The sequence below is a fragment of the Hemiscyllium ocellatum genome, chromosome 45 (genome assembly GCF_020745735.1).
Source record: "Hemiscyllium ocellatum isolate sHemOce1 chromosome 45, sHemOce1.pat.X.cur, whole genome shotgun sequence".
In the NCBI taxonomy this organism is placed as follows: domain Eukaryota; kingdom Metazoa; phylum Chordata; class Chondrichthyes; order Orectolobiformes; family Hemiscylliidae; genus Hemiscyllium; species Hemiscyllium ocellatum.
In genome coordinates, this window is record NC_083445.1 from 9779331 (window position 1) to 9794368 (window position 15038).

The 15038-nt window shown below is 43.6% G+C and overlaps 1 protein-coding gene across 1 annotated transcript in view; it reads left to right on the forward strand.

Moving 5' to 3' along the window:
• The window catches only part of nfixb (nuclear factor I/Xb), a 425963-nt gene that overhangs the window by 215695 nt on the left and 195230 nt on the right, over positions 1-15038 (forward strand). The gene's annotated exons all lie outside the window — the stretch shown is intronic.

Genomic DNA, 15038 nt, shown 5'->3' on the forward strand with positions numbered 1-15038 from the left:
GTGCTCCTGACATGCCCTCCAGCACTCTCCATTGAGCAAGAGTTGATCCCCTCACTTGATGGTGGGCCATGAGGTTAACGTTTGTGTTTGAAGACAATTCTCTTGCTACTCATGGCTCATAGCATCTCCTGGATGCCCAATTTTGCATTGCTAGATCCATTCATAATCTCTTCCATTTGACTCGGTGATGGTACCACACAACACAATGTCAGTTATTCTGAATGTGAAAATGGGATTTAGTCTCCACAAGAATTGTGTGATGGTCACTTCTATCGATATAGTGCTGGAGAAATGCATCTGCAACCAGCAGATTGGAACGGATGAGGTCAATTATGTATTCCACCTTGTTGGTTTCCTCACCACCTGCCATGGACCCAGTCTAGCATCTATGCCCCTTAAAACCCGACCAGCTCAATCAGTAGTGCTGCTGCTGAGCCACTCTTGGTGTTGCATTTTGAAGACACCACCCAGAGTGCATTCGGTATCCTTGCCCCCTCAGCATATCCTCCAGTTTATTTTTGGCATGGAGGAGCATTGGTTCATGAGCTGTGGGGTGTCAGGATGTAGCGATCAACAAGAGGTTTCTTTATCCATGGTGGATGTGATGCCTTGAGATTGCATGAGGTCCAGAGTCAATGTTGAGGAGTCAGAGAGCAAATACCTCCTAATTGTATCACCACCTCTGCTAGTTGGAAAGGACATACCTCGGCTAGTGATGGTGGTTCTTGGAATATTGTCTGTGAGATATGATTCTGTGAATATGACTGTGGCAGGCTATTGTTTGACTAGTCTGTGAGACAGCTCACCCAGTTTTGGCACAAACTCCCAGATGTTAGAAAGGATTACTTTGTAGCATCAACCATTCATTTCTGGTGCCTTGGATAATGGTGGGATGTCCATCCGGTATTATTCCTTCTCTTAAGCTTTGTGACAGTTAGATACAATTGAGTATCTTGCTAGGTCATGTCAGAAGACAGTTAAAAGTCAACCACTTGCTGTGGATCTGGAGTAAAATGTATGCCAGAGCTGAAAATGTGTTGCTGGAAAAGCGCAACAGGTCAGGCAGCATCCAAGGAACAGGAGAATCGTTGCCCACACCTTCTCCCTTACTTCTCTCCAAGGCCCCAAGGGATCCTTCCATATCCGCCACAAATTCACCTGCACCTCCACACACATCATTTACTGCATCCGCTGCACCTGATGTGGCCTCCTCTATAATGGGGAGACAGGCCGCCTACTTGTGGAACATTTCAGAGAACACCTCTGGGACACCCGGACCAACCGACCCAACCGCCCCGTGGCTCAACTCCCCCTCCCACTCCACCAAGGACATGCAGGTCCTTGGACTCCTCCATCGCCAGACCATAGCAACACGACGGTTGGAGGAAGAGCGCCTCATCTTCCGCCTAGGAACCCTCCAACCACAAGGGATGAACTCAGATTTCTCCAGTTTCCTCATTTCCCCTCCCCTCACCTTGTCCCAGTCAAATCCCTCGAACTCAGCACCACCTTCTTAACCCGCAATCTTCTTCCTGACCTCTCCATCCCCATCCCACTCCGGCCTATCACCCTCACCTTGACTTCCTTCCACCTATCGCATCTCCAGTGCCCCTCCCCCAAGTCCCTCCTCCCTAGCTTTTATCTTAGCCTGTTTGGCACACTTTCCTCATTCCTGAAGAAGGGCTTATGCCCGAAACGTCGATTCTCCTGTTCCTTGGATGCTGCCTGACTTGCTGCGCTTTTCCAGCAACACATTTTCAGCTCTGATCTCCAGCATCTGCAGTCCTCACTTTCTCCTAAAATGTATGCCAGACTGGCAGATTTCCTTCCCTTAGGGCATTAGTGAACCACATGGGTTTTCACTACAATGATCGGCATGCAACTGGCTTTTAATTCCAGATTTACTCATTGAATTTAAATTTCACTGGTCGTCATGGTGGGATTCAAAAGCAAAAACATTCCCTACAGAGTATTAGTCTACACTACCCCTCACCTGGACTGATGCTGCTTTGCCCACTGCTGTAAAAAACAGTTTGTGACATTGAACTTATTACAAGGTGCTCGCCCACGTATCTGCTCACTGCCTCATTGGATTTAGGAAGAGTGGGAATGCAGTGACTGGCTGTCTCTTTAGTTTAATGCTGACTTTGTGTTGAATTCTGAAATGGCCTTCTGTTCTCAGACATGATTCAGATTTCAAAGGAAGCTTTAAAGCCTGCACTTTTCAGCCCTGTTAATTGTTCACTTCACTGGGTCACTCTGACCCCATTACTCCTTTAGACTCTGTGAGAAAATGTACAGGCTGGTCCTGTACCAGGTGCTCCCAGAGCTAGGGCGGCCCTAAGCTCAATCTGCAGTCTTACTTTTCAGCTGAATGTTGGCTGGGCAAGTGTTCCTTTACCATCCCTCATTGACTTGGGAAGGTGTTGGTAAACCAGATACATCTGTAAGATAAAAGTGCACTCTCAGTGATTGACTTTCTTGCAGCAGTTTGATACAACCAAGTGGCTTGCTTGGTCATTTCAGCACAGTGGCTCAGAAGTTAGCATTGCTGCCTCACAGCACCAGGGACGTGGGTTCAGTTCCACCCTTGGGTGACTATTTATGTAGAGTTTGCATATTCTCCCCATGTCTGCATGAGTTTCTGCTGTGTGCTCTGGTTTTCTGCCACAGTCCAAATATGTGCAGGTTAGGGTGGATTGACCATGCTAAATTGCTCAAGATGTCCCGGAATATGTGTGTTAGGTGGCTTAGCCATGGGAAATGTGGGGTTATGGGGATAGAGTAGGGGTTGGGTCTGGGTGGGATGCTCGTCGAAGGGTCAGAGAAGACCTGATGAACCAAATGGCCCCTTTACACTGTGTGGGGATTTTATGATACTGTCGGGCAGTTAAGACTCAACCACATTGGTTCTGGATTCTTATGAAGGCCAGACCGGGTAACAATGGCAGATTTCCTTCCTTTGAAGGGCATGACGGGTATTTACGACAATCCGATTGTTTCATGTTAACCATTACTGATATTAGCTTTTTAAAATTTAATTAATGACACTTTTAATTTCCCAATTGCTGTCATAGAATTTTAACCCATGGATTTGGGTCACTTTTATGAGTGTTAGATCTCTTAGCCTTTATGCAGTTACTCCTGAGTTAGCTCACTGCGTATGGGCACTTTTAGTGCTCTTGGTCAAAGAAGAGGTTTGAAAAATGATGAATTGAACATCTTTCAGAATGATAGCCACATTTTAGACATTGGCTGATGGCAGAGCATCTCAATAACAAATTCATTTACCCCTATAAACACAGTTTGCTAAGCTATCACCACTTATTGCACAACTCCCACCCATGGCACAGGAAATACCAACGCTGGGTAAGTTTATAGGGAGGAGTTGGTATATATGAAATTGCACACTAGTGCTTGCCTCTGCTCTTAGAAAATGTAGAAAAGTAGGGAGGGAAGTCCACGCAGAATAGAAGGGAAGAACATTTCTATTAAAAGGCACTTAAACTCATAGTCATGGAGATGTACAACACGGAAACAGATCCTTCGGTCCAACTTATCCATACTGACCAGGTATCCCAACCTAATCTCGTCCCACCTGCCAGCACTTGGCCCATATCCCTCCAAACCCTTCTTATTCCTATACCCATCCAGATGCCTTTTAAAAGTTGTAATTGTACCAGCCTCCACAACTTCCTCTGGCAGCTTGTTCCGTACACGTACTACCTTCTGCATGAAAAGTTTTCCCCTTAGGTCTCTTTTATATCTTTCCCCTCTCACCCTAAACCTATGCCCTCTAGTTCTGGACTCCTCCACCCCAGGGAAAAGAGTTTGTCTATTTATCCTATCCATACCCCTCATGAATTTATAAATCTCTATAAGGTCACCCCTCAGCTTCCGACGGTCTGGGGAAAACAACCCCAGCCCGTTCAGCCACTCCCTATAGCTCAAAACCTCCAACTCTGGCAACATCCTTGTAAATCTTTTCTGAACCCTGTCAAGTTTCACAACATGTTTCCGATAGGAAGGAGACCAGAATTGCATGCAATTTTCCAACAGTGGCCTAACTAATGTCCTGTACAGCCGCAACATGACCTCCCAACTCTTATACTCAATACTCTGACCAATAAAGGAAAGCTTATCAAATGCCTTCTTCACTATCCTATCTACCTGCGACTCCACTTTCAAGGTTGTTTTGGGAAGCCTTGAAAATCAAGGATTGAAACTTGCCAGGCTTTACCACGAGGATTGGCTGTGCTTTTACTGCTCCTCAGATGCTGCCTGAACTGTTGTGCTTTTCCAGCACCACTCTAATCCAGAATCTGGTTTCCAGCATCTGCAGTCATTGTTTTTACCTGTGCTTTTACAAGTCATAGGAGCAAACAAAGGGAACATTCCATCTTGAAGACAGTGATGTGTGTGTGTGTGTGTGTGTGTGTGTGTTTACATGAGTGAATGCCAGTGTGCATGTGTGAGTATGTGTGTCTGTGCGTCTGTACATGTGTGTCTGTGTGTGTGTGTGTGTGTGTGCCTGTGTGAGAGTGTGTGTATATATGCCTGTGCATGCATGCATATGTGTCTGTGTATTGCAGGGAATATAAAGAATCTATCTTTGCTCTGCCAACTACACATTTGTGCAGGCCTTGCCCAGCAACGCATGACTTCATCGAGCTGTAATCTGGCACCATTGCTTCATCCCCAGCAGGCACATTTGAATTGTGCAGTGTCAAGTCTCGCGCCTCCCTCGCCGTTGATGTTGTTCGCAGTCTGAAGCAGACCTGCCTTTGCTGTGTCCGAGGGCAAAAGTCAAAAGCAGGGACGGTACCTTAGGCACAGGGCACTACCAATGCTGGATGGTGAGGGAGCGGAGTTTTAGGTTTTTTCGTTCTTAACATGTTGTCCATTTCCATTTTACAGGAAAGGAAGGGAGGCACAGGTGAGGTCAGCATCAACCCTGACCCAGGAAGCCTTGTCTGGTTTTGTTGTCTGGTATTTTCACTCTGTAACCATTCCATTTCAAATCACAACCAAACTGGACAGAGAGAGGGTGATGTGTATATATATATATAGAGAGAGAGAGAGAGAAAGAGAGAGAGAGCGCATTTGGAGTAATGAGTCGGGCAGTGTATCTCATTCTCTAGTTTTACTGGCTTGCACTGGAGCCTGGGTCCTTGAATATATTGAAGGTTTAGTTAGATTGGTGTTGAGAGTGCGGTGCTGGAAATTCACAGCAGGGCCACAACATCTGAGGAGCAGGAGAATTGACGTTTTGGATATAAGACCTTCATTGGGAATGAGGCGCCTGAATGAGGCTTGTACAGGTGTTTGACTGGCAATGGAGTCTAGGGTTAGGGGGGACAAACAGGAAAATGGACTTGAGCCCCATGTCAGATGGTCAGATCAGTCATGGTCTTATTGATGGCAGAGGTAAGTCTGAGGGGCCAAATGGCCTACTCCTATTTCTGATTATTGAGCATCACATTCATGACTCCTTTACCACCATTATCACCCTTTGTCTTTTTTGCTTCAGGCAGCCTCACCATCTGTTCCACTTGTTCTTCCCACCCCTCTGTCAACAATATTAAAAGCCATCATTTTTCAACCCCTTACAGTTCTGAAGAAGAGACAGAATTGGACTTGAAATGTTAACTCTGTTTCTCTCTGTCTGACCTTGCTGAGTCACTCCAGTCTTTCCAGCACTTTCCGTGTTTCGAGCATCTACAGTCTTTTGCTGTAGTCCCTTGGTGGAAAAGTTGCCCTCTGTCCCTTTTGGCCAGAAGTCTGTTCTCTCCTCCCTCTACAATACAATATTTATGAATCTCCTACAAGTGGGGCACAAATCTGTGTCCAAGCATTGCTGGAGCATTGTGTCACCTCTCACCGACTCTGCAGTGCCATTAATCCCCATGGTGAAAGCAGATTCCTTTCTTCCAATATGGGATCAGGTTCAGCAGAATGCTGTGGTCTAGCATTCACATGGACAGAGATCTTCTTCCTTCCTGTTGGAGTTCACTTAAACGTGTGTTAAACGTAACAGTTGGCATGTTCTGTCAATTGATACTCTATGGTTGAACAAAATGACAAGTACACCTCCTCGGCACAGGAATGAGCCAGCATCACTCTGTGTGGTCAGCTCACTGCCCGGGAGCATTGACATTATTAAGGATTAAGTTCAATCAGCTTCAGTCTTGAGTTTATGTGCATACATCATCTTTCAAACAAACTTGGGAATAGATCTAGTCACTTTTCTCATTGTTTCCCTTTCCCTGCTCCCTCAACTCGCTCTGCTAGCTTGTACTGCTATTAATTGGCTAGTTAATAATTCATCCATGGGATTTGTGTATAACTAGCAAGACCAGCATTCGTTGTCCATCACTAATTGCCTTTGAACTTAATGGTGTGTCAGGTCACTTCAGAGGGCAGCCACTAAGAGTCAACCACAAATGCTGTGGAGAAAGGACTATAGATGCTGGAGATCAGAGTCAAAAAGTGTGGTGCTGCAAAAGCACAGCACGCCAAGCAGCGTCCGAGGAGCAGGAGAGTCGACTCTTGAGTTATATGTAGACCAGACCTGGTAAGGATGGCAGATTTCCTTCCCGAAAGGACATGAGTGAGATGGAATTGGATTTACACCAATTGGTGATAGTTTCACAGTCACCATCACTGAGACTTTCTTAAATTATATTTATGTTTAAGAATTATTTTTTCAGCTCAAATTGCACAATCTGTCCTTGTAGTGTCTACAATTGTGTCTCTGGAGTCTCTGGTTTAGTCATTCATAGACAGTACCATTAAATCACTATTATTTGTCCCACTTACAGCTTGACGTGCAGTGGTACAAACAGCACCCAGTGTACCTTCCTGGTGATTAAGACCATTGGAATGTTATAGGGGAGTAGAACCCCAATGTATAGGCAGTCCCTGGGTTACAAATAGTTCTGTTCTTGAGTCTGTTCATATGTTGATTTGTATGCAAGTCAGAACACAATACAGTACAATATAAAATTGGCCTTTATAAGTATGAATCAATATTCACATGTCAGATTTTTAAAATTAATATTAATATAGCCATGCACGGGATCTCGTTCATACGTCTGAGTAATTGTAAGTTGAACATTCGTGAATGGGGACCACCTGTATATAACATTGATATATTATCAAAACTCTCTTGATACTAAAGAGAATAGCACATACCATTGAGGCAGCACGGTTTATATACTTACTAGGATTTATTCCATAAGCCTTAATGTTTCAGAATCACAAGGTTACAGCTTCAAGTCTCTCTCTGTTCCTTGAGCTCAAAATAAAGGTTTTGAGGGAGTGCTGCCCTGGCAGAGGTGCTATCTTTCAGATGACATGTTAAACTGAGGTCCCTAACTGGCTGCATGGGTGCATGTAAACAAATAAAAAGGCATTGTTCTGATGAGAAGTAAGAAAACAGTGTTCTGCCCATGTTTATCCCTCAATCCACAGCACAAAATACTCTATTATCTTGACATTATGTTGTTGCTGTGCTTGGTATTTTGACAGGTGGATATGATGGATGTCATGTTTCCAATATTACAGAAGTGATTACTCTTCAAAAATACACTTCATTTGACATAAGATGCTTTGAGATGCCCAGTGGATGGGAAGGATGATATATAAATGCAAGTTTGTTTTTGAAGAATAATCTACTCATGTGGGAGCTTGATGTGCACAGGTTGACTGCTGTGTCAGTGATGATCTATCAAAAGTGCGGCTAAAAGGTGCTGTGAGATATCCTGAGGCTCTGACAGGCACTATGTAAACTCAGGTCTTTTCTTCTTTATTTTCACATGGTTCAAAGGTGATTGGGGCAGGAGTGGTTTGTTTGGAGGCAATATTTATTCAAAATTTGTTTGCTTGAAGAAATGCTGTCTGAAATGCCAACTACAATGTTGGACCAAATGGTATTCTTACCTCTAACGAATCCATTGCTGCAGTTTCAGGCAGAGAAAGTTTGTTCAGCCCTGAAAATGGTCCAAGCAAAGGGGCAGCGGTGCAATTGGAAAAAAGCCAAGCTTTGTTGAGACAGGTTATGTTGCTATAGGTGAGCAAGGAGCAGCAAAATAAAACTTATTTGATTTTCTCGTTCATTTTTGATGCCTGGTGCAAACAAGGTATGAGTGAGCATCAGGTGGAAATGTGAATGTGTTCCTTGGAAAACTCCCTTGTTTTTCCTTCCCCAGTGGCCTAATGGTTGGTTGATACTAAATATACTTAAGCAATGACAACTCAGGCTAAGCTGCAGAGAGTACAGTAGCAACTACACACCAGTCTGTGAGGTACTCTACCCCAACTTGGCTGAAGTCATACCTCAACACGTGTAGATTCAACTTTAACATGTCTGGAACATGTTTGGCACCATACCCAAACATGTATGACCTAGACCCCAATGTATGGCATAAACTCCTATATGTGTGGTATCACACAAGAAAATTATGAAAGCAAAATATGATGAAGCTGCAGCTATTATTATTAATTTTTTATTTGCATATTAATTTAGCCTGAATTCCTTTTGGATCAAGTGAACCTCCAGTCAGTTCCTTCACTGGTTAAAGAAAATAAACCAAGCATTTTAGAAATATGGAAAGATATGAAGTTTAAATAGAGAAAAACTGCAGAAAGCTGCAGCACAAAAGACATGGGGGTACTTGTGTGTGGAGCCCAGAAAGCTAGCCACAGACGCGGCAGGTAATCAAGAAGGCAAATGAAATGCCGACCCTTATTCCAAGGAGGTTGAAATGTAAATGTTGGGAAGTCTCACTGCAATGTACATGATGCTGGTGAGACCACAACTGGAGTACTGTGATCAGTTTGGATTCCTTATTTAAGGAAAGATATTATTTTATTGGAGGCAGTTCAGAGAAGGTTCATCGGATGATCCCTGGTATGGAGAGATTGTCTTGTGAGCAAAGGTTAAACCAATTGGGACTTTACTCATTGGAATTAAAAAAATGAGAGGTGATCTCATTGAAACATGTAGAATTCCCTATTTTTCTAATTTATCCAATGAAGAATGGTAATGTAGAATGTGTAGCTTTTTTCTTTATTTCTCTAATTTAATACCTAATCTATTTTAGTACCTAAGATTTGTAACTAGATACTTTATACCTAAGATAGTGCCGTGTGTGGCAACATTATACACTCTTCATTGTACTCCTGTACTTTTGTACGTGAGCACACATGACACTAAAACCTAATTCTAATTCTGATTCTTAAGAGACTTGAGAGGGTAAATGCTGAAAGGATGTTTCCCTCATGGAAGAATCTGTGACCAGAGGGCATAGTCTCAGAATTAAGGGATGCCAATTTAACACTGAGATGAGGACAAACTCCTTCTCTTAGAAGGTTGTGACATTTAGAACTCCTTGTCACAGAGAGCTGTAGGGTGGCAGAGCCCTTTTGTATATTTAAGGCTGAGATAGATTCTTGATCAGTTAGGGGAATCAAGGGTTATGGGGAAAGGGATGGGTGTGTATGAGAGGAATGTCAGATCAGCCATCATCCTATTGAATGGAGCGGGTTTGAGGTGCCGAATGGCTTATTCCTGTTTGTAGTTCTTATGCTTTTAGAATTTTAGTCTATAGTTTGAATAACTCTTAAGCAAATAAGAATCCACCTGAGGATGGTGCGCATGTCAATTGTATATTGTTTGAAATGCACTAACAAGAATTCAAGTCAATTGTATCTGGTTTGATATACACTAACCAATATTCATGTTGATTGTGTATCATTTGATATACATTGACCATATACAAGTCCATTGTATATTGTTTGATATAAACTGATCAGTATAGAACTCCATTGCGTGTTGTACACAGACAATATACATTCCTGTTATGGTGGACACCTGGCAAAAATCTATGATTGTGAAGATGTTGAAAAAGTATTTTCCCCTTCCAGTATATTAAATAGGTCTAAACAACAGAATGAGAATGAGGAAATAAATATGACACCAAGTTTGTATGGATTCCTCTGTTTTGGTCCATTTTAATGACAGTTAACACTTTCACTAAAATAGTAGGGAGAAGATGTTCATGATGGCCTCTATTGGTTTTCTGGGAGAAAGTGAGGACTGCAGATGCTGGAGAGGCAGACTCGAAAAATGTGGCGCTGGAAAAGCACAGCGGGTCAGGCGTCATCTAAGGAGCAGGAGAGTCGACGATTCGGGCATGCCCTTCATCAGGAATGTGGAGGGAAAGGGGGCTGAGAGATAAATAGGAGGCTGGGGGAGGAAGGTTGCTGGAAAGGCAGTAGGTGGATGCAGGTAGGGGGTAATTGTGATACGTTGGTGGGGAGGGTGAAGCAGATAGGTGGAAAGGAAGATAGACAGGTAGGACAGGTCAAGAGGGCAGTGCCAAGTTGGAAGGTTGGATCTGGGATGAGTTGGGGGGAAGGGAGATTTAGAAACTGGCGAAGTCGATATTGATGCCGTGTAGTTGAAGGGTCTCAAGGTGTAAGATGAAGCATTCTTCCTCCAGTTGGCAGGTGGCTTTGATTTGGCAGTGGAGGAGGTCTGGGACTTGCATGTCCTTGAGGGAGTCAAGTCCTGGGATTCCTCTACTGCCAAATCAAAGCCACCTGCCAAATGGAGGAAGAACACCTCATCTTCTGCCTTGGGACTCTTCAACCATACAGCGTAGACTTCATTAATTTCTAAATCTCCCCTCCTCCACCTCATCCCACATCCAACCCTCCAACTCGGCACCACCCTCTTGATCTGTCCTACTGCCCACCTTCCTTCCCTGCTACCCTCCCCACCGCCCTATCACAATCACCCCCCACCTGCATCCACCTATCACCTTCCCAGCTACCTCCCCCCCATTCCAACCCCCTCCCCATCCATCATTTATCTCTCAGCTCCCTTCGCCCTCCACATTCCTGATGAAAGGTTTATGCCCAAAACGTCGACTCTCCTCCTCTTTGTATGCTGCCTGACCTGTTATGCTTTTCCAATGCCACATTTTTCGACGCTAATGGTTTTCTGTTTAACACCAGAGTCTGTCGCCTTGCTTGGACTACCTTGCAGTAAGAGTGAGCTAAGTGAGCCACACTACTTCACCACAATTGCAGCTTTGGTGGAGTGAGTAGTGGGAGACTTAAGCAAGATTAGTATAGGATTGGGAAAGAGTTAAAGATAGGAATGAACCATGAGGAGATGTTTGAAATAGTTTGCCTCAAAGTTAGGCCTGGGGGAACGTGTCACTGGTCATTGACTCATTTCTCCAATAAAAAGCAGCCTCGATGTGGTTTATTTTATCCTGGGTTGATTGGGTGGAAACCAGGGAAACTCTGAACCAGATCTCCTATCCTGAGGAAAAGGGGAGGCTTCCAATTATCCCAAATTCTCTAAACAGGCAAGAATGCCCTGAATTGAATCCCTTTGGTGAAACATGGGATTTAAGCAGTTACTGCTCCTGGATAAGGTCCCAATGGCAGTGTTTCAAGCTGCTTTGAGTAATTATCTGCAAATTGTTCTTGCGTTTTTCTTCTGCTGGATCAGTCCTGTTTCCAATATACATTCCTCACAGAATGTCACACAGACATAGAACATTTTCATAAAACATGTTGTTTTTATTTTAATTTCTGCACTCACTTCTGTTTCTCAGAAGTGGGAGTGTGCTGTTTGCAACGAAATGGCCAGCCTATTTAGACAGAATATGTTTATGATTTTGTCATTTATAACGCATCATGGAAAATCTTACTATGGATAAAATAACAGCAAATTCTGGATTGGGTGATAAAGCTGTATTCAGGTGAATTCAGATTTGGGGAGAGAGAGAGTGGAGGACAGGTTTTGTTCTTGTGGGTATTTTCCAAGGTGAGGGTGAAAGATTGGCAAGATTGGCATCATTGCCCTTCTCTTTGTTGGCCTCAGAAAGCTGCCAATTGTGGTTCACAGCAGTTGCTCTTCTTTACAGCTTGGTGAGTTGCCAGGCTATTGAAAAGAGGGCAACCAAAGGGATTAGAGGCACATGTAGGCCAGATTGGGTACACTTGGCGCATTCCATTGCACTTTAGTAAACCAGGTGAGCTCTTTATGTCCATCAAAACAGTTCCTTCTAGTCCCACCAGTGGCCCATTGAATTCAATCCCACCATTTGCATACTTGGACAACTGTGTCCCATTTTCTTTCTATAAACTAAAAGACGGGTAAACTAGCCTTAAAAACCGAAAGAACTACAGATGCTGTAAATCAGAAACCAAAACAGAAAAGCTCAGCAGGTCTGGCAGCATTTGTAAAGTGAAATCAAAGTTAATGTTTCAGGTCCACTGACCCTTCCTCAGAACAGAGTTCAGTTCTTCTAAAAAGAGAATAGGTGAACATTCCCTCAAATTTAGAAGAATAAGAGGTGGCCTTGTTAAAACTTATGAAATTCTGAAGAGATTTGATGAGACTTGTGTTGGGGGTAGAGGAGAGTGAGGTGTTGGTAGTTATTCCCCCAGTTGGAGAATCTGGAGCCAGTGGGTCAAAATCTCAGAATTAATGATCGACTGTTTAATACTGAGATGAGGGGAAATTTCTTCACTCAAAGGGTCGTGGATCCTTGAAAATCACTAGGTTTGCAGCTTCGGACACTGAAACATTTTTTAGGTCTCAATATTAAAGGGTATGGAGGTAGTGCAGGAAACTGAGCTAAAAGATTGGTCATGATTGCATTGAATAGTAGCACGAGCTCAAGCAACCAAATGGCCTACCCGTGCTCCTCTTACGTAAGTTCTTATTTGATCTGGTTTTCTGGATCAGCATCTTAGCCAAATGATTTCTTTATTCATTCATAGGATGTGGGCATTGCTGGCTAGGCCAGAATTTATTGCCCATCTCTAATTGCTCAGAGGGCAGTTAAGAGTCAACTGTGCTGTGGGTCTGGAGTCACATTTGGCCAGACCAGGTAAGGATGACAGTTTTCTTCCCCTAAAGGATATTAATTTTTTTCCTGACAATCGACAATGGATTCATGGTCATCATGAGATAATTTCGTTAAAATTTCACAATCTGCCATGGTGGGGTTTGAACCTGGGCTTCTGGCGAAACAGTCTAATGATAATTCCACTAAGCGGTCGTCTCCCAACATTCCATATTACCATTTCATCAGTATCTTGGTTAGTTTTATTCTAGCTTCATCCACACATAGCTGTTAAAATATATTCCAAACTTCTATCATCTGGATTATGCTTCCATCATTCTCTCTGGTGCCTCCAAATTCAGTTTCTCTCTTCAGTTGATGAGCTTACACTTTCCTGCGAAGGTTCTGGTATGTATTTCAATCCTCTTGCTCCCCGCATCTCTCTCTCTCTCTCTCTCTCTCTCTGTGTCTCTCTCTCTCTATCTCTCTCTCTCCTCTCTCCTCTCTCTCTCTCTCTCTCTCTCTCCCCCTCCCTCTCTGCTTGTTTCACCCCCCCCTCTCAACCATTTGATTCTTGGAATCTCACTGTTGTGGATGAGTTCTCTCTCTCGGTCCTCTCCCATCTACCAATAGCCTACATGGTTTTGGATTACCATCTCTTCATCAATCCCCTCAACGACCTTGCTCTTCCCAGCCCTGGTGTTGGTCTTCAGACATTTCTGGGACACATGAAACAAACCCACCACCCCGTGGCCAATGCTTCTACTCTCCATTCCACTCTGTCAAGGGCATGCAAATTCTGGGCCTCCTCAACCACCAAATCCAGCCATTCAACGTCTGGAGGAAGAATGCCTCATCTTCCACCTTGGGACTGTCCAACCACATGACATCAATGTCGATTTCAGCAGTTTCCTCATTTCTCCCCCCTCCACCTCATCCCAGATCCAACCTTCCACCCTCTTAACCTGTCCTACCTGTCCATTTTCCTTTCCACCTATCCGCTCCACCCCCCCACCAACCTATCACAATTACCTTCCACCTCAGCCACCTATAACCTTCCCAGCTACCATCCCTCCTGCCCAACCACCATCCTCCTATTTATCGCAAAGCTCCTTTCCCCTCCTACATTCCTGATGAAAGGTTTATGCCAGAAACGTTGATTCTTCTGCTGCTCAGATGCTGCCTGACCTGCTGTGCTTTTCCAACACCACACTTTTCGACTCTGACTCTCCAGCATCTGCAGTCCTCACTTTCTCCTGGTCACTGCTCCTCAGACCTCTGTTTCCCAAAAACAAATTACAAGACAGGCATAAAATAGGGATGGCTTTGTATGGCTCGAATGCCCTCAGTCTGGATTCCTCATGTATTCTTTCTCGCATCAACAGAATCTGGTGGATGAGGTAGTTAAAGGGCGATTTGTTACTGTAAACGAGAATAACAAAACCTCAGGTATTCAGATTGAAGTGGATAGGTTTTACTTGAATGGAATTCAGCAGATGTGGAGAATGGGATGCTCTTCTGTGTGTCAGTGAGGAACTCCTTGGAATTGTACATTCCTTGAATGGTACATAAATGTAAACTAATGATAAATAATATGCAGATAAACTGAATTTGCCATTTTTATTGAAAGCCTATTCTCAGCCTTACATTGCAGGACTTGTTATCTCTCTTGGTGTGTAATTCTCATCTTTGACACCATAATTTACAACAGGATATAGCAAATTGACAGCTCACAGTCTGACCTTTCCTGATTTTCACTCCCTTTGAATTCAGTTGGGAAAGGTACAAAATGGAATAGTTGTTGTGGTTTTTTTAATGAAGAAATATTAAGAATAAGTAAGATTTAAAAACACCCATAGGGCAATAGTGAACCAGATGGGTTTTCACAACAAATACATGATTGCTTTGCAAATTGAACTTGAATCCCACCTGTTTATGCGGTGGGATTTGAACTCATATTTCCAGAGTATTAGTGTGGATTTTTTGGGGATATCACCTTGGCACTACAATCTGTCCCTGCAGATAAAGCTTTGATAGAATAAATAAGGAGGTAGAGGAGGATCAGGTTTAAGATAATTGGCAAATGAATCAAGAAGCGACATGAGGGGAGGAAAATGTTTGCGTATATGGCAGTGATCTGGAATGTTCTACCTTAAAGGGCAGAAG